This window comes from Pseudorca crassidens, chromosome 17, assembly GCF_039906515.1.
Source record: "Pseudorca crassidens isolate mPseCra1 chromosome 17, mPseCra1.hap1, whole genome shotgun sequence".
Classification (NCBI taxonomy): domain Eukaryota; kingdom Metazoa; phylum Chordata; class Mammalia; order Artiodactyla; family Delphinidae; genus Pseudorca; species Pseudorca crassidens.
In genome coordinates, this window is record NC_090312.1 from 79,719,125 (window position 1) to 79,744,741 (window position 25,617).

Genomic DNA, 25,617 nt, shown 5'->3' on the forward strand with positions numbered 1-25,617 from the left:
ATCCTCCAGCTCCCCTTCTTTCTAGTTATCTTCCAAGTCCCACCCTCACTTACCCTTCTCTGCACTAGGTGTGAAAACACGTATATTTCACACTGGCTGCCCGGGGGGGTGGGGGGGAGAACCTAAAATACTAAGGGGACACGGCTTCATTAATTCAAGAAATACATATTGAGCACCTATGACGTGATCATGGGTTGGGATGTGGCCCCTCCCCGAACACAGCTCACCAGTGAGGGAGACGGTTAAACACCTGGGAGCCTGCCGGAGGGGGATGGGCTTCAGAAAAAGAGCCACCACACTAGGACAGCACTGAAATGCTGTCTCAGGCCTTCCTGGCAGGCTTTGTCTTCAAATGTGGAATTCTGTCCTTACAGTTCCACTGTGTTCACCACCCCGCTTGGCCAACGACAAAGCTGAGACCTCAGAGACGCGGGCCTGGGGACACACAGCAAGACAGTAGGTTGGAAGTCAGGTCGAGACCCAACTGGGGACGGTCCTGGAGCCTCACAGCGGGAAGAGCAGAGACCGCATCTTTGTTTTCGGAAGACTTACTGACGTCATCTTCTATATATGCACACAGAAGCATATGGATTTCTCTCCACAAACTATAAAAACTGACTCTTTTATATCTTCACCTCAGACTTTTCACAGAAAATGGGGCCATCTTGATATGAATGTTATTCAATGTGGTGTGTAAAGGCTCTTGGCCAAAAAGAAAAAAAATTATGTAAAACAGAAAGGATTTCCTGAATTTATTCGGCAAACATTGGTGCTGTTTTTTGCGGGGCACTGAAACATGAAGATAAGTAGAACGGCCTTGGCCTCAAAGTGCTGAGAAGGCGGGTCCGGAGGTGGGCAGCCCTGCAGTTAGACACACTCGGAAGCAGACTGGGGCATCCAGCCCCAACACTCACGGGCACTGTGACTGCGGTCAAGTTACTGAGCCTCATGGGTGTCGCACTGTCCTCACCCAGCAAGTAAACCGACCAGCAGAACGTCTCCCCAAGGTTCCTGTGGTGATTAGACGTGAACTCACGTGGAAAGCACCGAGAAGGCTGCCAGCCACCGGGCAACACCCGGAGCTGAGAAGTTCCTATTCCTCTTCCGCTGGGGCCTGGAACTTACTCGGTTCTCAAATGGGGTTCCTTGGTATCTCGGCTCTTCCTGCATCTCGTCATAATGATGCTTAACTCGTATTTATTTAGCTCCTATCATCTGTCAGATGCTGTGCTAGGAGGCGGACATGGACCCTCCAAACCAGGGAAGGAGGCAAATAAAACACCACCAATGATCTGAACCAAGTTTTCAAACTGACAAGGAAATTTCACATTCACTTTTGCTTTGAGTCTCTCCTAAGCGCTGTCAGGGAGGTGTTCTTACAGTTTTTCTCATTTTAGAGATGAGGAAACGAGCCCAGGGCAGTTACAGGTTTGCTCAGGACTCCAGACTCAATTCCTTCCTATTTTGCTCGTCTTTTCACTAAAACCATGTTTGTTCCAACACACAAAAAATGAATTATTATAACTCATGGGTATAGAATTAAACATTATTAAATATTATTAAGTAATCTGATATATAATTATTATAATCTAATAATTAGATATAATAATAATATTTAGATATCATTACATAATAAGAGCTATGAATTAGGTGGCAGAAGTTCTCCTGCGCTTATTAGCTTCTCTTCTGTTCTCAAACCGTACCATGTCTTCTGAATGCTGTCAGGCATCTTCTAGGTCGTGAAAGTGTTTACCTCATGGGTAATCTCTGTACTACCAAAAGGACCAGGATTAGACTATCTCTACTGACCATCGCATAATTCCTACGAAACCTTAAATTATAATAAGTGGATTAACGTCCTAGATTTCAGCTCTGTCTTCTGAAGTGGAATGCCCACACATTTCAGTTAAATGCAGTTTCCTACACTTCTAAAAAGCTCTGTAAAGCATCAGTACCAGTTCTGGAATATAACTCTACTACATGTATGGTCCAAAATCAAGGCATATCATCTTGCATGGGTAACGCATGCTGCTACTTTAAGTAAAAACTTCATGGAAGAACTTCAAGTATGCATGGCATGAATGTTCATAATTATGTTTTAACATACTAATTTTGAAAGATTAGGCTCTTATCCAAACAAATATGTAACTACAGAACACGATCTGGTATGAAATTCATCTGGGGTCCTTATGAAACTCTTCAAGTCAGTAGAGGCCAAAGAATAGCTGTCTTGAAAAATGTCATATCAGAACTTCGGAGGTTACAGTCTGCAGGACACTCCTTGAGAGAATTACGTTGCTAGGACAATATCATCATATACTTCTCACCTTCTATCCCATTATTTTTTATCCCAATCTAGCCACTTTCCAGCTGGTAACCTTGGGTAGATTACTTAACTTCCTCATGCTTGAATTTTCTCATCTGTAACATGAGTATGACGATGATGTGTAATTAAATGAGTTAATATATATAGAAAGCATTTAGGGAGCACTCAGCATTTTGTAAACGTTATCTAAGTTCTCTCCACTTGGCTGATGGCAAAATTAAAACATCCAGGCCAAATGATTTTAATGTAATTAGAAAAACTGACCCTCTGTAGAAAAAGAACTAGATAATAAAAATAAATAACTATCATGCATGCCCTGAGCACAACCCAGATGGGAAATGCTATACTGTTAAGAGTTTGTTAATAACATCTAGAAATTCTGAAACTTATATAAGCGTGACTTCTTTTCTGGGACAATTTGGAAAACCTTCTTGAAAATTTTACAAATATGTATACCTTTCCCCTGGCCACTCACTTAGGGAAAATCATCCCCAGGAAACAGCTGGGATCATGTGCTAAAAATTAGAAATGATTAAGGACATGTGCAAAAAAAAAAAATACAAGTAAGGAATTTATCACAGTATCCTTTATAGAACCAAAAGAAAAGAACCAAAAAAAGAAACAAAAATCTTATTCAACAATAGCTACTACATACATGATGGCGTATAAATAAAATGAATGCAACAGTATGCAGCTATTCAAGTGATACTATAGAATATTATAGAATATTATATTCTATAATATAGAATATTCTATAATATTCTATAATATAGAATATTATACTATATTATACTATATTATACTATATTATATTCTATAATATAGAATATTCTATAATATTCTATAATATAGAATATTATACTATAGAATATTATAGAATATTAAATGGAAATATAGCTGAATATTAAGTGAGAGTCAAATCGATGTATATTATGATTCTATTTTTGTTAAAATTACCTCTCTGTGTATACACGCACATATCTCTGTGACTATATACGGAGAAAAAGTCTAGGGGCAAATGTCACAATGTGAATAGTTTTTATCTTTGCATGGTCAACTCGTCCAAATTGTTTCATTTTTCTACTGGGCTACTCAGGCCGAACATAAATTTTTAATTAAAACTTGATATTTTTCCCACTCCCACCCAAGGAAAAGAAAAAACTAGGGGTGGCAAGTTTTTAATGAGTGGCCCCTCTGAAGTCTCAGACTTGGAGGTTCCTGCTGCCTTCCCTGGTCATCGGCTCTGGCCTTCAGCTAGTCTACAGGATGCAGCTCAGCTTTTCTAACCAGCTAGTAAGCAGCAGCCTTAGCAAACACAATTTTGATGTACTAATCGATCCCAGCCAGAACTCAAACCGTCAGGGTGGGAACCTAAAGTTCAGCCTGGATTGTCAGTCAGTCTGCTGATGATGATTCGGCATTAGGGCCTCTGCGGACACTACAGCAAGTCCTCCCTGGAAATTACTGTACAGCCCAGACATTCCTTCCCTGAGTTATTTGTGTAATTCTCTCCTTCTATCTAAAGGCGCTCTTAGGCACTTAAAAGATATGTCCAGGTTCAAACGCCTGGAAAGACACCAGTAAGTTTAAGTGATGGAGAAAGAAAGGAAAATAATTTCTTTGGATATAAAGTTAGAAACATTAGCGTCACTGAAGACTGACTGGAACCTTGGCAAGTTTCGGAAGCTTATGGACTGTTACCCACTCCAGTAGGAATCGAGTTTAAAATAAGGTAAAGCAAAGCAATCACCTTTCAGTGTGTCTGCCTAGACTGACTCCGTTTTTGCTTTCACAGTTTGAAAAGTCTTGTGAACCATAGCTCAGTATCATTAACAGATAATGGTTCCAAGGTTTTGTTAGAAAGATATTTCCATTTATATGTGTATATTTTAAAGGTAATTTTATTATATCTAGGGACCAATTTTTAAAGTTCTACAATAGAAAATAATGTGCAAATGGGATTTATTTAACAGAAATTTGCCTTGAAGCAAACTGAGCTCTGTTCTATTTATACCGTTAAGTGTCTAATTACCTGTAAAGCCAAAAGCCAAGAATTTTCTTTTTCTTACTGAAAATAATCACCCCGCCAGTTGCTTTTTTTTTTTTTTTTCCAGTATGCGGGCCTCTCACTGTTGTGGCCTCTCCCGTTGCTGAGCACAGGCTCTGGACGCGCAGGCTCAGCGGCCATGGCTCACGGGCCCAGCCACCCCGCGGCATGTGGGATCTTCCCGTACCGGGGCACGAACCCGCGTCCCCTGCATCGGCAGGCGGACTCTCAACCACTGCGCCACCAGGGAAGCCCCCCAGTTGCTTTCTTGAATGTTAAGTTGTTCATAAACGGTTTTCTGAATCTGGATTCCCTAGATTTCTCCTGTTTCTGTTTTCATATGTAGAGATCCTTTTCTATGTTTTCTTTTACAGCAAAGAGACAATTTTTCATTATGTAATCCTGTTCAAGGCAGGGACAATGATTAGGGAAGTTTTTTCACTTAACAAATGTTATTCTCCTGGAAAGTTTACCACTCAGTGATTTGAACAGAAAAAATACCGTGTCCTTCAAGAATGAGGAAGAACTTACTGAAGAGAAAGAATCCTTTGAAACTATGAACATCTGAATAGTTTCTAAATAAAGAAGAAAATCTGTGTCACTTATTTAAGGTTCCTTCTTGGGTTAACAATGTATGCTTTATGGACACAATAAAGAAAAAAGCTGTCCCTCTAAACGGCACTGAAACAGTTTGTAAATTTCTGGTGTAGTTTGCAAGTTATTTCTGCAGATGTGGGTTCTCTCTATGTAGGGCACCTTTCCTAAGCCCAGTATCAGTGTATCAGGGAGAACAAGCACACAGAAAAGATAAGCTTCACTGCATATTCCTTTTATCGTGTGTACATTATTAGCTTTGAGACTGGAAGTGATTTGAAGGACATTAATTCACCTTAAAGGAAACTTTCTTGGGCTTGTCTTTTACTTTATTTTCAAAGTCAGATTACAAGCTAATTTAAATTTCAAGTATTTGATTACATTCCTCTTGAATGACTTCCTCCTGATCATTGCCAAGTCAGTGTTCCCATTCAGGGCGAAGCTATTTTAATTCCACTGCAGGCAGGTCTCCTAATGAAGAGGAGAGTTTAAATTCCTCTTACATGGAAGCGCACATGATGAAGGTTTTTCATCATAAAGTCTGAGTCAAGCCTACACAAGTGGGATTTTTTGTACTAAATTATATAGGAGGCTTTTAAACGAATATCCCAGAGATGTGCTGCCATGGGAATAAATGGCATAAAGGACCTGACAGGTTACTGTAAAGGCACTGCAGGAGTCGGCAGGGCAGCGACAGAAACTGCCCACCTGACGTCTTGGTGGTATTTTCACCTTTTATAGAGTGAAGAAGCTTTTGAAGTTTTAATCATCTTCCTCCAAAGGTGTAAGCATAATCTTCCCGTTTGTTTTCAGCGTTGTTTAAGAACAAAAATAATTTGAATATGTGATGTAAGTCAGTACCAGGCTTTAGAAAGATGGTACCTCACCAGGTTATCCTGAGAGTGGGGATGGGGGAGAAGTGGGTGGTTCTTAGTTAATTTTATTTTGTCTACAATGGGCACAGCTCATCCACATAGAAGAGTGGATCCTGGCTTCCCTGGCTGAAGTAAGTAGAAAATCTGATCGCTCCTCCAACGGTAGTGATGGGTGGTCCCGCTGATGAGAGTAAATACTCCAACCCCTGGAGACGCTCTCGGTGAGAGCCAGGGTCTTGCAGAGATGAAGGGCCTCTTGCCCCAAGCCCAAGCCTGGGACAGGCCAGGGGAGGAAGGAGAGTGAAAAAACGTCTTTTTTGATTTGTAATTACAACTTTCCTTAAAATGTCCTCATTTTCAGCAATGGAACTTATACAGAATTTTTGCTATTATTTGTTTTCTTTTTTGAAAAATAACAATTTCTGTCTTCCCCAAAGATGCTGATGCTGTGTACTTTTCGGAAGGATGAAACAAAAAACCCCCTCTGTTGGCAACCAAGAGAAAGCAATCTTAAAGCACTGACATTTTAAACACTGGTGAGTCTTTGTTGTGTGAAATTAACTGGAATTTCAATTAACCTATGGTCCTTTTTGATTTACTAGTTTGGAGGCTGTTCTGTAGTCTGTGCTCACTCATGCCTCCATACATGTTTCTTTTCAGCATGACTCTCTGACCTAAATTGCGGTGAAATGGACTGTATGACACCAAATTTTTCATATATGAACAAACTGAAGTCATCCAACTGCAAAACTCAGTTCACCTGCAGAACTCCTGTCAGGGTCATCCATTCGCGATGTTCTGCATTTTGGGGAAATGTGTGCAACAGTGAGGAGTCCAGACGGTGGTTCCCCTGAGTTCCCACGGATACGAAAGGATTGTCCTCCCAGAAGAGGACGGGGAGCTGTTCCATGAAGACACTGAAATTCCAACACTGTGGTTTAATAAGGATAAACAAGTGAGATCAACGAGGCAGAAGGGAGAGAGAGCTCAGAAACAGATCCACACACTTAAAGCTGACTTTTCACAAAGGAGCCCAGACAATTCAATGAAGGATGAAAAGCCCTTTCAACAAATGATGATGAACAAATGGATACCCATTTGGAAAAAATAGGAAACTTTGATCCCTACCTCACGCCTAAAATATCAACCTGAGATAGATCAGAGACCTAAAAGTTAAAAACTAAAACTACAATGCTTCTAGAAAAAAAAAACAGAGGAGAATATTTTTGCAACCTGGGAGTAGGTAAAAATTCCCTAGAGTCACAAAAACACTAACTGTAAAAGAAAAAACTGACAAAATGGTCTTTAAAAAAATTTTCAACTTCTGCTCATCAAGACACTGTGAAGAAAATGAAAAGACAAACCACTAAATGAGAGAAAATATATCTTATACATAGATATGAAAAAGAACTTTTAGCCAGAAAAAATGAAGAGTGACTAATCAATAACAAAAGGACATACAATCCAACTCTAAAAAAGGGCAAAAAGTCGAACGAACACTTTGCAAAGGAAGATACACAAAAGACCTGTGAGTATATGTAAAGAGAGTCAACGTCATTCGTCATGAGGTAAATACAAATTAAACCCACAATAATACACTATTCCATAGCCGCTTAAATCACTAAAGATAAAGAGACAATAGCAAACGTTAGCAAGAATATGGAACAAATGGACTCTCACACACTGCTAACAAGGAAGTCTGAGTTAATCAAACATTGACCCCGTTATCTGGCAATTCCACTAAGGGGTATTATCCAAGGTAGAGGAAAACGTATATCTATAAAAAGACTCATTCAACAATGTTCATGGCAACTTTTATTCAAAATGCCCAACTGGAAACGATCCAAATGCCCAATAACAGAAGAATAAACAAATTGCAGTACACGCACATAATGAAATAAATATTACTCAGCTACTGATACAACGAGGACGAATCTCAAAGACACGATGAATCTCTAAGACATGGTATGGGAAGAAAGGAGCCAGTACAAAGGGTATTCACTGGATGATTCCATCCATATAAATTTAAAAACACATAAGACTAATTTATGGTGATAGAATAATCATTTTTCCCTGGGTGGAAAAGGGGGATCTGACTAGAAAGTGGCAAGAGAGAATTGGCTGGGGTGATAGAAATGTTCCATGTCTTTATTAGGGTGATTACAGAAGTGCATGTATTCGTTAGAACTTACCAAACTGTACATCTAAGATCTGTAAACTTTACCTCAAAAAAAAAAAACCCATATCGTATTAAAAAACAGTAATACCAATATAGTCTTGCTACAAAGTTTTGAAGAAGGTTGTATTACTGATTTGACATCCTAATGAAATTATTTATATCTCAAATTCTTCTGAACCTTTCAATCTCTTATTTATATGTAGTATGCTGTGTATACATAGAGAAGAAAAGGATAACTCAATTCTAATTCTACGTGATTTTAAACAACAGTTAAAGTTTACTCATTTGAATGTCATATTGTACCTTATGTTATTGCTTTATCAGAACCTTAGAATATTGTTTTTTGATTCATAGGCCCTCAGTTCATTTTAAACCATGAACCGCTGTTAACATCCACTTAAAACACCTTTCTTTTAAGTTATTTTTACCTCTTCAGCTTTGACCAATTTTTGGTAAGGGAGGTCAGCTTTGACCAATTTTTCTTTTGTTTGTTTCATGTTTGTCAGAAAGCAGTTTTCCAGAAGATATCAGTATATATTTTATACGAATATAATTATACAGTGGCCTTTCTTTCCCCCAGACTGACTTGTATATCACTCATAAAAGAAACTCACAACTAAGCATCTTCAGGCCAAAGGAGATTTTAATAACAGTCTTGAGTTTGAATATCCTGTTTTTTCACGAGTTACATGAATTTAGGTTAAATTATTTAATTTCCTTAAGACAGTTTCTTCTTAAATAAAAATGGTTGTACCAATAGCTATTTCATAGCTTCATAAAAAGGAGGGGGGGTGGGAGCTGGGCCCCTGCAGCTGCTGAGGAGGCGCCCTGTCTGCAGAGAATGTAAACAATAATCATAAAGCCCCTTGCAGACAGCTCTAAAGCACATCGGGAATAAAATACCTGTCCCCATGGGGCAAGCCGTCCCCAGAGTCACAGCCTGGCAGCCCCTCTGAGGACCCAGAACAGCTTACCTTCCTTGAACACTTCCTACGAGCCTGGCCCTGAACTAAAGCCCATTAATCATTTAATCCTTGCGACGGTTCCAGGAAGCAGATACCACTGTCACCACTTTTCAGTGGAGCAAACTGGCTGAGAGGTCGGGAACCTTCCGGAGGCTCCTCGGGTGGGTGGTGGGATGCGGGTGGGGCTGGCGGTCAGTCCAACGCCCGCCTTTGACCAGGAAGCCACACTCTTATTTCTGAGCTTCCAGGCATTCACCCTTCCGGTGATGGCGAGGGAGCCGGGGTCAGAAGCGGGGGGGATCTCGACTAAAACAGTTTTGAAGAATCTGGACCCTCCAGCGTGATGTGCAGCAGGACAGGAAAGCAGCACAGTGAACAGGGCAGAGCCTCCAGTTCTGCTCCTACACGCTAATCCCCCAGCGTCGGGAAGCAGAGGAGAGCAGCCTTGCCCCAGATGGTGCGCTTAGCTACCTAAATGTGCCTCGTGCGTGTGCGTGTGTATATTCTGTGTGCACATGTGTACACGTATGCCTGTATATGTGCATGCGTATATATGGATACGTGTGTGCACATGTGTATATGTGTGTGTAAGTATGTATGCACATGTGTATGTATATTGTGCGTATGTGTACATATGTATGTGTGTATATGTGCGTGTGTGTGTACATGTGTGTGCGTGGCACCCCCAGCCCCTCTCAGGTGCTCTACCAGCAGGCCGAGCCTTTCCTCAGCCTCACTGGTGGGCCCATGGCAGGGGACCTGCGAGCTGGCCGGCGCTCTCACTGAGAAGAGCCATGACCAACCGAGGGGCCAACAGAGGAGAGCAGAGCCCTCCTGGCAGCCCACAACCGTCAGTGTGTTTTCAAGGTGGTGAACTCGGCCCTCAGCCATGGTGTGTACGTGGCTATAAATCAAGAGGTAATTAGGTTTTGCAGCATTTAACCCAACCCCTCTGTTGCCCTCACTTAGTGGCCCGGGTGGAAAAGAAAGGCTGACCCTTCCCACTGAAAACGCAGGCCTCTTCACTCTGGCTTGTGCTCCACCTTGGCCCCCAAAGCACTAGACAGCCCTGGAAAGCACATTCTCTCAGGGTTCAGGTTCAGTGACAACACCCTGCAAATGCACCGGGGATGGGGATGAAAAGAGCACTGGGAGAGAGGGGTCTGTCCTCATCGTACTGGAACCCACATTAACAACCACAAGCTGGAAAATGCCACAGCAGTTCAAATAAACTACGCATCAGTGGGAAAATTTAATTAACCCATCAGAAAAGCACCGAAACCTTCACAGACATGCATACACACAGGAATCTATGCAAAAGCAGCTCTCATTTGATTTTAGTCAAAGCAAACTCAGCCTTCAGTGTAAGCTACAAACGTATCGTCTTGGGCAGTTTATAAGGGAGCCCTCGGGAGACGTGTGAATTTTGCCTTCCCAAAGATTTTAGTTTTCAATGTGATCAAGCCCAGTGAAAATGTAATCTGGTGCTTGGGTTCACACAGACGTGTCAGTGCTCCCTTTCAGTGTGAGCTGATGTTTTTATTTTACATTTCCACACATTATGCTGCTTATGTTAAATAAGTTTTGGTAACCGGTAGAAATTGAAATGGTACTAAAAAACATGACAAATTAAATTTCATTTATTTTAAACCACTGGCTATTTTTCAGACAGCCTTGTCCTGAGAACTTTAAGAAGCTAGAGACATCCATTATTCCAAAATTATTTTATGACTGAAAATTTTCAGTTTAAAAAAAAGTTATATATTTTAGACCAGAGCTTGGCAATTTTTTTTTGTAAGGGCCGGACTGTGAATATTTGAGGCTCTGCAGGCCACACAGTCCTCACTGCAGCTTGAAACCAGCCGCAGTCAACACTTCAATGCAGGAGCATGACTGTGTCCCAATAAAACTTTATTTACAAAACACCAACAGCTGGACGGATTTGGCCCATAGGCCATCTTTGCCAGCCTCTGATCAAGGCTAGACTAAAATAGTGTGGAATCTGGTCTCTAATGTGTACTGGAAACTGATACTTCAGAGCAAAAAAGAACTATAGAAAGCAACCCCTTGTATCCCGCTGTATAATGTTAGATGCGGCAAATGCTTCTTGAGTCTCTGGATGTTACTAATTTACAAGGTTTGAAAGTCCACACAGCACATTAATGGGTGTTCATGCTGATCACAGCTGGAAACAGCGTGTCCTGGGTATGATTCGAGATGGCAAACAAAGGGTTCTACTCACAAGGGAAGGCTTCATCTGACTCGGGCTGGATCTCAATAGGCCCAAGGCACCTGAAAAAGAAAAAGCCACTGCTGTCACTTAAGAGCACAACTGAATCCCTCAGCTCCCAAAGGGCACTGGAAATGCCAGGCTTTGAGAGACACACAAAACACGGAGGAGTAGGGAAGAGCATGACGTGTCCTCAGATGACACAAAAGAATGTGTGTCCACGGGTCTAAGGACAATTAACTACAATGTAATCTTTAGATCAGGAATGGTGACTATTCAAATGCCAAAAAGGAACATAACCCCCAGTGGGAAAAAAGAGACAAAAAAGCTGAAGTAGAGAACTGGGAGAAGAATGAGCCTATTCAAATGACGTGGGCTAACGCAAGACCCTCGGCAGTGCACCTGCCACCAGGGGTCAGCAAAGGCTCCCGGCAGGTAGAGGCACGGCCCTGCTGGACTCCTAACATGGTAAACCGCGGGGCACGTGCTAAAATGCTCACTCTCCCAGGTGACAGGGGCTTCCCCGGGCTGGCACCCTCACTATGGAAGGCAAACTACTCAAAACCCAAACTCTCAAAGTTTGCCGTCTGAGTCCTTTCTGGAACAAGAGAGGGTATGAATAATGATCTCAGATTGTATATCACCATCCGTGGGAGTCGTTTTAAAAAAGTACTACTTTGAGAAGGTAGCAATTCAGTCCAAGATTCAATGGCCCATCTGATAATATGGTGTAGAAAATAGAGGAAAAACAAACAAAAAAACAAAGGACTGAGAAGGTGCTGTGAAATAATTGTTAATTTTTAAGATATATGAATAAACATGTAACCAGTCTGAAAAAGAAAACTACCAACTAAAGCTATTGTTTATATACAAACAGATGCATCCACGTGTAGAGGTCTTTCGCTTTTGAGGGACACTCCCACCGTCAAGTCCGACAGGCCTCCAGCTACAAATATCTCGGTAAATGCAGGTTACAAAACGGTCCACAGACTCCTCTCAACTGCTCTGATCTTCACAGTCTCCATCTTTTCCTATTTACTAAATCCCCAGAGTATACCCTCCTCTTCTTTATTTATTTGTTCCGTTGTGTCTAAAGAAATACAGCAACTAAACCCAGCTAGCAATGGGTCTTCTGCAAATCCCGTTTTGGAAAACCACAGCGATCGCTACTGATTCTTCAGTCATGCAGTTGAGGACCAGGGCAAGTTACAGAAACGATCTGCTTGCTCTCGTCAGCTGGGGTTGAAGGAGACTTGAGATGTACACATCCCTTTGCCGTCAGGAGGAAGGGATCTGGGTGTACACTGCTCCTGACTGAAGCTAGACTCTTCCTATCAGGACATGGCAGGAGGACTTTCACACCCAGCCTCACTGCCCACCTGCCAGGGTCTCGCATCTAATACTGCACATTGAAACCAAGCAGAAAAAACTTTAAACTGAGCTGAAGTTCCAGAGAGGGAGAGAAAAATATTGTAAGTCAGGCCAAATATCGAACAAAAGCTTAGAATAAGGCATAAGTCACTGAGACACAATAACTGAAAACATCTTCCTGGAGCACCAAGGCCCAGGTCTGAACCCCTTTTCCTGCCTCTCTGCAATCACTGTTCTTGGGAGCACGTGGCTCTATATCCCATATATGTGTTCCCGGCTCCCACACGTCCATCTCCAGCCCATCTTCTCTCCCGACCTCCAGACTGGTATGTCCAACAGCACCTCAAGGTCTCCATGTGTCTCTCTGCTCCTAGTGAGGCCCTCCCTGGCCCCCCATCTGCATTAGTTTCTGTTGCTGTGTAACAAGCACCCCACTCGCTTACTATCGCAGTCTCTGTCAAGGCCCGGGCGTGGCTTGGCTGGCTCCAACCTAGGCTCAGGCCTCACAAGGCTGCCATCACGGTGTGGTCTGGACGGCCTTCCTCTAAGAAGCTCAGGGGCCTCCTTCAGGTTCCCATGGTGGTTAGCAGAATTCAGCCCCTTAAGGCTGGAGCACTGAGGCCCCAGTTTTCCTGCTGGCTGTGAGTGAGGGTGCACCCTCCTCTTCTAGGGGCAGCTCACAGCTCCCTTCTCCAAGGCCAGCAGGAGAATCTCCACTCCAGTCTGCTGAGACGGAGTCTTACGCGAGGTAACCTGGTAATCACAGCAGTGCTATCCATCACCCTCACCAGACGCTATTAGCCCTACCCACCCAACACAGGGGGCACCTCAGAACTCTGCCAGCCACGCCTCTAAAATGCTGCCCCTCACTCCCACAACACGCATATATACCCCCCCGCTTTATTTTCCCCTATAGTGCTTTTTACCATTTGAAATAATAAATACCTTATACACGTCCACATTTCTGCTTCATCTCACTGAAATATAAGCCTCACCAGGACAGAACGTTTTGCCTGTTCTTGTTTACTGCTATAACCCCAGCCTGTAAAAGAATCCTGCCTGGCTCAGAGCACTTATCCACAAATATTTATTGAATGAATGAATGATTCACTACCTAGGCTTGCCTAAAAACCATCAGCATCTCAACATCTCCCATTCCACTGCTAAGCACAGGTTTCTGCGACCTCTTTCCACTGTAGTGAGGTGCCTTACATCAGAACTTTGTTTGGTCACAAAAGATCAAGCTAAATGTTATCCTTCCCATGGTCGCAAAGCTATATAGTTTTAGTTTATTTATAGTTTTATCAGCCAACTATGTAGTGAGAATGCCACACTGAGTATTTGCAAAACCACCATTTTTAAGCACACGCGAAAACAGATACGTTTAATGTCCGGTTCCCAGGCTCTGAGATGACTTCTGTTTGTTTTTTAATCTTAAAAATAATCTTCAGTCAAACAGTGGAGAAAGTAGGAAGTAAAAGCCAAGCTCCCTTTGAACAATGACTCCAAGAAAACCACGAGTATGTGACTAAGTCGGTGACTGAAACAAGAGAGAAGTATGGTTTTCAGAGGCAGTGAACATAACTGTGAAACATACACACTGGGTATCTGTTTTACCCCATGCGCTTGTGGTTAGCAACGTTCTTTTAGGCGATCAAAAAATGTACGCACATAAAACAATACTCATAAACCCAACTGCAAGTTCTATAACAAATTGATGATTACCTGACGTCCAGACTAAAAACCACGCACACGCGGCCTCCACTAAAAGTAACCGAATGCCACTCAGGTGATCACAGGTTGTAAAAGGCAGGCTGATTGTCTCTTGCATCTTGTTTAACTTTCCCCACTCTTGTTTATTTTACTAGCGCTACGACTACTAATGCAATTCAAGGAACACAATAAATTTCTAACTCTCCCTCACCAAAGATAAATGAGCACTCATTTCTGCCTTCCTGGCTGGTTTCTGCTTCTGGCTTTCCTCCTCTAACCATATGTACAGTGTCCAGGTTAATCTGCCAAAAACAGTGATTCTGGGAAGTCCCTCCTCTGGTTATGAACTCAGGGTGGCTCCCTATGGCCTCGCTCCTCAAGTTCACAGCCCTCTCTGGGGTCTCGCTTGTCAAGTTCCTAACCTGGGTTAGGCCCGTAGCCTGGGTCAGTCTGGTTTCTATGTTAACAGCAAGACTCTGACCACTTGACTCCATCCTCATCTGGCCACCACTGGCCTTGGAGTGACTGGCTAAAAGAACACAGATCAATGAATGAAAATCACAAACATCAAACCCTAAGCCCCACTGACGGCAGAGACATTCTTTACGTGGAGGACAGACTGCTTCTCTTTCCCTTAGAAACACAGCAAGGTTAAGAAGGAAGAAAGTCCATAAAACATGGTCTTCAGCATCTCAAAGTGAAGCACAATAAGGGTAAATTGAAAGTATTACGGAGGTAAATTTGGCATTTCCCAAGCATCTTTTTTTTTTAATGTAGTTTCATGTTTTAGAAATAAATTTATTTATTTTTGGCTGCGTTGGGTCTTCATTGCTGCACGCAGGCTTTCTCTAGTTGCAGCGAGCGGGCTCTTGGTTGCAGTGCGCGGGCTTCTCATTGCGGTGGCTTCTCTTGTTGCGGAGCACGGGCTCCAGGTGTGCAGGCTCAGCAGTTGTGGCACACGGGCTTAGTTGCTCCACAGCATGTGGGATCTTCCCAGACCAGGGCTCGAACCCACGTCCCCTGCATTGGCAGGCGGATTCTTAACCACTGTGCCACCAGGGCAGTCCTCCCAAGCATCTTAACTGAGCTTTCTGAGGAGGCAGTGTTCCAACAGGGGCCCCAGGAATTCCCAACCCCTCGGAGCACAGGCCTGCACAGTCCCAGGACGGTAAACACAGTGGATCTCACTCCTGTGATCAGGAATGTTACATGTCACATTAATCTCAGCTAGGGGGTCTGTCCGGATGGATCCTGCACTCTCACGCATCCTTTAAAAGCAGAGTTTTCTCTGGCAGGTCACAGAAGAGAAAACGAAGCGACTGAAAGCTGAGGGGGTCCAAGGCGATGCTGCTGTGATGTTATGACAGGGTCCGGGGCAAGGAACGGTGAGTGGTTTCTAGAAACTTCTAGGAACTGATAGCAGCCTTGGCCTCAGTCTTGCCTACAACCTGAATGAGCTTAGCAACTGATTCCTCCCCAGGGCCTCGATCTAGACCACGGCCTGGCCAACATCTTGACTGTGAGGCCCTGAGCAGATCCAAGTCCAACCAGGAAGCACTTGTGACCACAGGACTCATAGGCGCTGAGAAACAGCTGTTGTTTGTGGAAATGTCATGCAGAAAACCAACATGCTTTCCTCTAAGCGCAGCGTCTGCTCACATGAAACGGTATCCTAAAAGCACCTCCAAGACTGTCAACTGTTCTCATGGGTAGGAATGTATAAAAAGGACAAAGAGAAAGAAAAGCATAAGAGACCTCCAAGGAAATCTCTATCCTTCTTACAAAACCATGAGATCTGGGAACAAGTAGAGTATACGAATCTGTAACGACAGACAGTGCCTGCTCTAAAGATCACCATGTATAAGCAATACTTCTCAGAAGTGTTAAAATAGGAATCGTCCCTTCCACGATATTTTACTAACGTTAACATCAATAATGGCCGCATGAACATTATAATTTATTCAGGTTCCTATGACGTATATTAGGAAAGGTGTTCATCTTTTATTCATCAAAAGAATAACTAATTACCTACTATACACAGTATCCTTTGTAAGTGCTTATTGACTAATTCCAGGGAAGGCTAAGAAAAACATGCCATCTACATATTATTACAAGAAAAAGTAAATATTAGAGGATGCTTGCCCACTGTTTTTCTTAACAGTAACCATTAATCACTAAAATACAAATGTTCTGTGTTTCGTTTTGCTTTTATAAGCAATCTTAATTATTTTAATTTATAGATATTTGTTTCATTTCTACTCCATGCTAGGCTCTCTGCTAGGCACTAAGAAACATAGATAGTAAGTCAGCCCCTGATTTCCAGTTACCCAGAGTCTATTAAGAGAGAGAAACAAGGCTATTAAGAATTGAAACGAGCAGTTTCAATCAGTACAATATTAGTGGTGTGGGGATTACGTAAGATGCAGTGTAGCCTGGGAATTATATAATGTTCAGTGCAATGGTGCTGAGTAGTCAATTAAGAAAGTGTGTATCTCCACCCATCCATCCATCCGTCTGTCGGTCCGTCCACCCATCCATCCATCCATCCATCTAAGTTAAACGGAAACATCTGCCCGAACTAAGGGCCGTTCTGACATTTGCTGTGTGCCTAAGGACTGTGATCAAGTACATTTTTTTAACGAGGGAAAACTAGCTTTTCATGAAACACGTCTATGCACTGTCGTCTACTCAAATATGAAAGGCAGCTACCAGTTCTTAATCTGTCACAATTGAGTTCACACATTTCTAACACAACAGTCTTAGTACAACAAAACTTTACCCACCCCTGGAAAGGGAACACCATTTTATTCGCTAACCTCTAAAGTTCTGATAGAAAGTGGCATTAAAATCACACTGACTCCCCAGAAAAAGAGTATATGAGAGTTTGGGACCTAAATCAAACCAAACATTTCACCCCTGACCCAGCAATGTAAAGTGACAATAATTGTATTCTTGGAGGGGTAGAGTCATTAAAGTAGAAAATACTGAGTGTTATAGTTTATGAACACATACACACACACAGACACACACACATGTGCATGCCTGCGCACACACGCACGCACACCCAGTATCTATTATACCAGTCCTGCTGGGAGGAAATGAAAATCTTAATCCCCATCACTGTACCAAGGTTTTTCTTAAGTGAGAAATTTCCCCATGATAATGCTTGTCTTACTTGGCGTTTATTTTTAAAAGGATGAGCCGTGACTTTTCACACAAGCTGTTTTCAAATTCCACCCCTTAAAATTATTCCTAAAAGAACTTTCTTAGACTCAGTTGTCAGATGTTTAACATCTGCTGTGCGCTTGACAAAGTCAGGGATGCAAAACACAGTGCTTAGAAATCACAGGCACGGAAGAACACGCTGACGGGATACAGTGCAATGGACAGTACGTGACCCCAAGCCGTCACGGAGTTTATGCGTCGGCTGTAGAGATTTGGTGAATAAACACGCAAGACATTAGAAAGCAATAATACATGAAGCAACAAGAGAAGCAGAAGGGGGATACTTCCAACAGATGATCCCTGCTCTGTCCCAAAAGGCAGGGAACCCACCTGCCACGAGGTCCCGCAGCTGCTCTGTTGTGCGACATCCCACAGGGGGTGAGATGGGGCCTCTTCAGTTTATGAGTACCAAAATTTAGTTATTTTAACTTAGTGACTAAGGAGTAACCATTTATTCCCAACTGAAAACAAAAGTCTAAAGGCTGCTCAAAGGCGGCGCTCAGAGCCAGGCTTGGGGAGATGCCGGCACAGCACGGGGGAGCCTGGAGCCATGGTCACACATGACGCGCCCCCAGCCCCGCCACAGACATTGCATCTTGGTGTCCTGTCTGCCCGACGCGGATAATGAAAGGGATGGTGACCGTCTGTGTGAAGGGCACCTCGGGCCCAGCACTGCACCAGCGCTTGTGAGGAGTGTCGCGTGTAATTCTCACCAGAACCTTTCGAAGCAGGTGCCGGGAGAACAATCTAGAAATAATAACAGAATGGGGCCAGCAGGATAGGGTCGTTGTGAGGGTTAAGTGACAACAATATTTTATGATCATGAGCGTTTTGCCAGGCACGCAGTACCTCAAAAATGACACGTATCACCATTACTTAGCTGAGCGAAGAAATGGGGCAGGGATTTCAAGCAAAGGAAAAGAGCAGGTTTTGCAGAAAGTCTTCGAGAAAAGAGCCTTCGAGATGGCAAGTAGATCAGTACAGCTGAGAAGAGTTCCAAGGAGGAGATCGGGAATGGCTGGGGAGGTAAATCTGAACTCGACTACGGCTGCAGCTGAGCGCCCAGGGTCCACATGCGTACCTTTTACCCCCATGGCCCAGGGCGGTTGGCACAAGGCTTCTAAAAATGAAGATACTATTTCACTGAGATCCACCTACAGGCAACATGCAGGGAAGATTGAAAAGGGAACAGCTAAGGGACAGAGGGACTGATCGGAGGCAAAACTACGTGGTAAGAGAAGATGGGGGTTACCTTGGAACACGAAAGGTAGAAAGAAAAGGGCAAACGTGAAAGAACAAAAATACTTAATGAGCGGACGCTCCAAGGTTTTCCGGAGACGGTTTCTTGGTAAGAGAAGCTCAGTGGTACTAGAATAACAGTCAGGAGAGGACGCTGGCTTCACAGGAAGATCAGGGAGCCTTCGTGACATCGCGAATTTGAGTCCGGACTGGAATATTGATGACGTGGGTCTAGCAAGTGGCATAAAGGTTGGGATAATCAATGGGGAAGCACAGGTGTGGTGTGATGTTCCTGGGCGTAGGGCGAACCACTGGGCCGCAGTGCCCGGAACCACATCCCAGGCCCCGCAGCCTCCAGGCATAACACGAGGTGATGAGAGAAAAAAGTGCGGCCTCTAGGTCCACCCACATGAGGCTCCAGCCCATGAGACTCCCTCGTCCTCAAACCTCATTACGAGCATCGTATCCAAACACAGACCATGACGCCAAAGCTCAGGTCATTCATATTCACCTCTTCCCTGCAGATCGGCCGGGACGCCTGGGCTAAGGCATAAGAGTGATGTCACCACTCGGAGTCCTGCAGAAGGTTCAGGTCGCTGCTTCCCCGAAACGTAAAGCAGCTCACTCTTCTTGTATCGTCTTCAGTTCTCATAGCAGGGAAGTCGACTGAGTTCCCACTTTCCACCTAATTAGGTTCACACGGGGAACACTATTTCCGTACATTTTCTGAAAACACTCCCTGCCATCACCAATATTTGCTCTTCGTGATGTCCATCCAACTTTCTTGTGCTTTGAAAGTGCATTAACGTGATGGTCGTCACCAGCGTCAGCTCTAGAAATCTGAACAGGCTCCTTGATTCAAGCCGTAAGACCTAAGACCCTACGTACTATTCTCTCCGGCACGTGTAAGGCCACTTGGCGTTGTATATTCAATTGGACCATGATCAATCCGGGGAATGTGACCCACAGCCGTCCTCGGGCACACAGCACACACCCAGCGCGGTCTAGCGTAAGCAAGGAGATGGAGAGTTTAAAACTTACAACTAGTGCCTGCCTGACTTGGCATCAATCGTTCTTTTACAAAAGTGAATGTGAGCAGGTGGTACAAGTTGAAGACTAAGAAACGGGGAGATGTGCTCGCACACCTCCTTCAAATCCCTGGCCTGAGGGGTTCCCAAAGCTGAGCCAGACAGGAAGAAGTTATACATGTAGAAGTGGTACTGAGACATTCTGTTTATCTCGGGCTCCTTAAAGGGTAACTTGCACTTAGCGAGGCTTCTTGGTATATACAGTATAACAGGAAGAACACAATGCATGGAATGACAAGGCTTCAGGTTATACCTGACAGTTAATGTCTGGGCTCCTACAACCTCTCCGTGCCTCAGTTTCCTCATCTACGAAATGGGCACTCCAGAATTGCCACAAAACAACAAATGACTTCTGAGAATCTTGAAGACTGAATTACTAATATTCTATTTTAAAGTCTACATTGTGTATTAATATATAGTAGAGACTAGTTCTGATAAGTTAGTTGCATAAAATATAAAAATTCAACATAGTTAATGTGACCATGCGAATTTGGTCATCGTGCCCAGGGGGTATCACATTTTACTTTCCTGATGTGAATAAGTGCTCTTAGCTGAAAGAAAAATTCTCCTTAAAGAAACGCCTGCCTTTTGGTATGACAATCTTAATACAATTTCTTTCTTTTTTCAAAAATTTTATTTATTTATTTTTGGCTGCGTTGGGTCTTTGTTGCTGTGCGCGGGCTTTCTCTAGTTGCGGTGAGCAGGGGCTACTCTTCGTTGCGGCGCGCGGGCTTCTCACTGCGGTGGCTTCTCTTGTTGCGGAGCACGGGCTCTAGGTGCACGGGCTTCAGTAGTTGTGGCATGTGGGCTCAGTAGTTGTGGCTCACGGGCTCTAGAGCACAGGCTCAGCAGTTGTGGCGCACGGGCTTAGTTGCTCCGCGGCATGTGGGATCTTCCCGGATCAGGGCCCGAACCTGTGTCCCCCTGCATTGGCAGGCGGATTCTTAACCACTGTGCCACTAGGGAAGTCCCTCTTTTTGTTTTATAAGATGAAAATACTCCTTGGTTTGTGTGCTCCACCACTGCAATGGTTTGCACAGGTGGTCACTGAATAGATGAATAAATGAAGAGATAAAACTGGAATTGCATTAAAAGGCAGCACATGAAGTACAGCTGGTCATGGAAACATGCAAGACCCAGGCCTCCTGAGCACAGAGGGTACCCGGGCAAGGCAGCAAGCAGGTCAGTTCATACACTGGAGCATCCACTGGGGTCAGGCACTGCTCCAGACCCTGGGGACAGAGCTGTCAACAAACATACAAAATGCTCTCACGACACTTATTACCTCCTAGCTCTACTTGTCAACTTCCTGACTGAACAGCAACACAGCAGCCAGGGAGAGTGTGATCACAGTGTCAGAGACGTGACACACCCAGTGGCGCTCTGAGGGGCTAAGAGAGCACAGTTCCATGGATTAACAACAAGGTCCTACCGTAGAGCACAGGGAACTATATTCAGTATCCTGGGATAAACCATAATGGAAAAGAATATAAAAAATAATGTATATATATGTATAACTGAATCACTTTGTATACAGCAGAAACTAACACAAACATTGTAAATCAACTATACTTCAATAAAAAAAAAAATTACCACCAACATATGGGAAAAGAACACATTAAAAAAAAGAGACAGAGAGACAGAACGCAGTTCTAGTGCCCTGAACCACACATGTGGGAGACCCAGTGCTGGGTCTCCTCCTGCAATAAACATGGCAACAGACGGCCCACTGCACAGACCTGCACTCACCCACTTACTGTCAGATGACGATTCATGTCACTTCACTAATTTTTAAAACAACTCTTTAACAGACTATTACACTTCGACTTTTAACGAATTAAAGCTGCTTTTAAAAAAAAAAGAGCTTTTTATTTTAGCCAGTTAACTCGTTATTTCCTAGAACTAAGGAGTACACATGCTCTACGTCCTATTTAATGCTGAACGTATTTAATTCACAAAGCAGCTTGCAGGCTTCGTTTCATTCATCCACACAGTCTTTTGTCCTTGTGTTATGAGGATTTCCAAGTGCCGCCAGATTTTAACCACAGCTAGCACTTTCCTAGAGCACCCGCGCATCCCCGAATTCCAACGCTAAGTGAGCTCTGTTGGCCCGCAGCTCAAGACGGCCAAACGATTTCACACTGGCTTTTAGTTTGCGATTCTATTGCGTGAGGTCTATAACTTGCAAAATGACTAAGCTGATTATTTTGTAAGTGCAACATCCACAGCCTGGCCAGCTCCATCTACTTTAGAAATTAGCACCGGGGTTTATTGTGATTCTTCTGTTGCAGTCCCAGCAGCTTTACTTTCCTAGTAGCTGCTGCTTTCATACAGGAGTTTTAGCGTATGGAAGTTTGCTACAGAAAACATTTATTTTTTTCATTCACACATTTTTAACTGAAAGGGAGCCTTGATGCACTAAGGTGAGTTTATAAAGCATGAACTCTTTTCATAGGTACAGTATATTCATTTTCTATATGTTCATGAGAGTTTTCTAAACAAAGCAGACAGTGGTACAGCTGTGCTATACTACTCATCCTCGGAGATGTCACGACCACTGTGGTCCATGTGAGTGGCGCCCTAGGACCGCACGCCATTCACTTGGTAAGTGCACATGGTGCCTCTGACCACCCAAATGTCTCCACGTGTACCTGTGCTGCTACAGAAAGCAATTCTCAAGCAGCACAGACAGGGCTTTGTGCAAGCCCCCCAAAGGTATGTCAGAACGGGACGAAGGGTAGTCATATCCATTGGTTCAAATACCGCCGATGAACGGGTTCATGTATATTCATTCACACAATCAAACCAAACACAAAGGAATCAGGTAGCAGTATATTAATTTTTTTTGGAAGGACAGAGAGGCAGGTCATTTGAGAACGGAATTCTAGAGCCAGTATGATTGGGTTCAAATCCTATTTCACTACTTACTAGCTGTGTAACCTGGACAAACTATTTCACCTCTCTATGCCTCAGTTTCTTCATCTATAAAATGGGGATAAAGCATTTTATTATTTTATTTATTATTTATATATATTATTTATTAATATATATAAATTATTAATATATATTATTTATTATTTATTTTATTTATTAAAATGGGATGAGGATTGAATGAGGCAAAACATGTCAAGTAGCTACAACAGGGCCTGGCAATAGTAACCACTATTTAACTATTCAGATTTGGTGTTAGTATTATTGGGTAAGAAAATCAAAGCAGAAAGAGATTAAATAACTTGTCATGGGTGTGAGAATTAGTCAGTGATTTATTCCAGAATGAAAATGAAAGCTCTTGGTTTACAAGAAAGAGTTTCCCTGAGACCACGTTTTACATTCCAACTTTTTGAAAAGGTAAAACCTACGACTTGAAGTAATACTTAGGTCTGAAAAGCAAACTCCCATGCACTTCATGGCTTTGATGATGACACAGGTCATCCCTAACGGGCCACCGGGGCTGACATTTACTGGCTGCCTCTCCTCGTGGGGAGGGGCACACCCAGTGGACAAACAAGTCCAGTGTACATTATGAGCCGTCGATGAGACTTTAAATCCTAGAAGAGAATCATTCTCAGAGAGCTCTTGCGTCTTGGCCGGGTGAGGTGCCTACTGTTTTCATTCATGTTTTTTAAATATCAGCCAATCCCCGGTGCGTTCCACTCGCACCTTGGAAAATCATCTCATTCATTTCAGTGCAAACAGTGTCCCTTCCTGGCGCCCCGAGGGAGCCAGGTTTATTTCCACAATGTGAAGTGGGACAGCTAGAAACCAGAAAAGGTCCGGGTGCGTTAAAGAGCGGATGCTTTTTATCTATTTCAAATTTGAAACGAGGGTCCAGGGAGATTTGATCACTGATTCTGATGATGCAGATTACAGCTCTTAGATAATGGAAAACAACATGCACAGGAAAGCAGCTCTTCCCTGGCACCTCCGTCGAGTGCACGAGAAGAGTGCAGTCTTGCCAGCACTATACACGGGCCATGCACACACTGTCCAGCTGTTCCAAAATCGTCCAGAACACCCACCTCTTAGACTGTTCTCCAGGGGCTGCATTAACATCAACTAACTAGCTCCCCTCTCTTAAGAAATGAGATCGGGAGATTGCAGTGGGCAAAATTTAAATTTGTATAGTAAAAAATCCAGATAAACCAGAAGTCTGAACAAGCCAGGAACAGGTATGCTGTGTAAGACAATCTGTGTAAAAGGGCCAAAACCCAAATGGCTCACATGACATCATCTCTGAGTGACATTAGCATTTCATCCACAGTTCTCATCACTGTTGCATTGAGCTAGAAAATGAGGAAAAAGCACCCAAACCCTGTTTCTCAACAGCTTAATCAAAATGCATATATATATATATATATATATATATATATATTTTTTTTTTTTTTTTTTTTTTTTGGTGCGCAGGCCTCTCACTGTTGTGGCCTCTCCCGTTGCGGAGCACAGGCTCCGGACGCACAGGCTCAGCGGCCATGGCTCACGGGCCCAGCCGCTCCGCGGCATGTGGGATCTTCCCGGACCAGGGCACGAACCCGCGGCCCCTGCATCGGCAGGCGGACTCTCAACCACTGCGCCACCAGGGAAGCCCCATATGTTCTATTTTTAAATCAACGAACATCTGTGATTTTCAAATGTCTTCATCATAAATGTAATTAGTGTAATATCCTGGATCAAACATAGCATATGGTATCTAAAAAGAAGGAATAACATTATTTTCAGTCTAACAGCATTACCTGTTCTAACTTACTGCTTTATTATAACAGTCAAATAAAAAATGATGTCTTATGGAAGCAGAGAAATCCGGATCAATCTCTCTTCAAGATAAATATGAGGAAACTAAGGCTTGGAGAGTTTATACTGCTTATCTGAGGCCAAATCCTGCCAAGGGCTGAAGCCAGACCCCTGCTTATTCTCTACAAGAAAGACCTGGGTACCAGGAAATAAGTTCAATGCTTAGTGCTGCTTCCTGACTTACAGCAGCACTGTTTAAGTGCTGGTGGTCAGGTCCCTACAGGTTCGTCGAGTCCTGTAGCTGAAAGTGAGAGAGGGGTGACGTGTGCACACTTACGGTCGGGTCACACCAGAAAGTGGTGTCGACCTGAAGTCCTTCCTCCATCAAAACCCCAATGCCACATGCTTGTGACAGTTGGTGACCACCCTGATGAGTGAATTTCCCTACTTGGCAGCAATACTCCCCAGCTCACGGCTCACCTACTGGGGCTTCCTCTGACTGTGGCCTCCCCCCCAAACAGGCAGAAGTGACAGAACAATATCATGTCACTATGGGGGGTGGGGAGACACTGCATCATGAAAGAACACTTTCATGCGTTCTGTGGTTGTTGGTTGAAATGTTACCACCAGTTAAGTGATGGGGAACACCAAAATACATAATCAGGACAGGACGTCTTAAGTTTGAGTGAAAGGGTAGAATAGGAGAAGAGTGGGAAACAGCACCATGGTTTAGAATTAAAGGGTGGTCCTACCATTTCCACTTAATGTTTATTCACATGGTTAAGTTATTGTGTGGTGCCCTAGCAATGGAGATATTCCCATTTCTAAACCTCTCTTTAAAAAAACAAAACCAAAAACATGTGCATTTGTCACTAAAATTTATTTTAGCAATAAATCCTATGCCAACAAAGTTGCTGAAATAAGGACGGTAGAGAAAGGAAAAATCGTAAGTGGACATTTAAAGCCTCATTAAAACTGAGTTTACGAAACGCTGGTCCTGATCTGAGGGAGACACTGGAGCACCTAGGGCCCGGGAG

The 25,617-nt window shown here is 43.4% G+C and overlaps 1 protein-coding gene across 14 annotated transcripts in view; it reads right to left on the reverse strand.

Moving 5' to 3' along the window:
- The window catches only part of FAM110B (family with sequence similarity 110 member B), a 220,630-nt gene that overhangs the window by 156,251 nt on the left and 38,762 nt on the right, over window positions 1–25,617 (reverse strand). For 11 of the 14 annotated variants that reach the window (XR_010936515.1, XR_010936514.1, XR_010936512.1 and 8 more), the window contains one exon: window positions 11,229–11,278. The gene's annotated coding sequence lies outside the window, so the exon portion shown is untranslated. Of the gene's footprint in view, window positions 1–6,602; window positions 6,774–11,228; window positions 11,279–14,312; window positions 14,401–25,617 lie in introns of those variants that run through there. The other 3 variants (XM_067712281.1, XM_067712280.1, XM_067712286.1) reach the window with 3 other exon arrangements.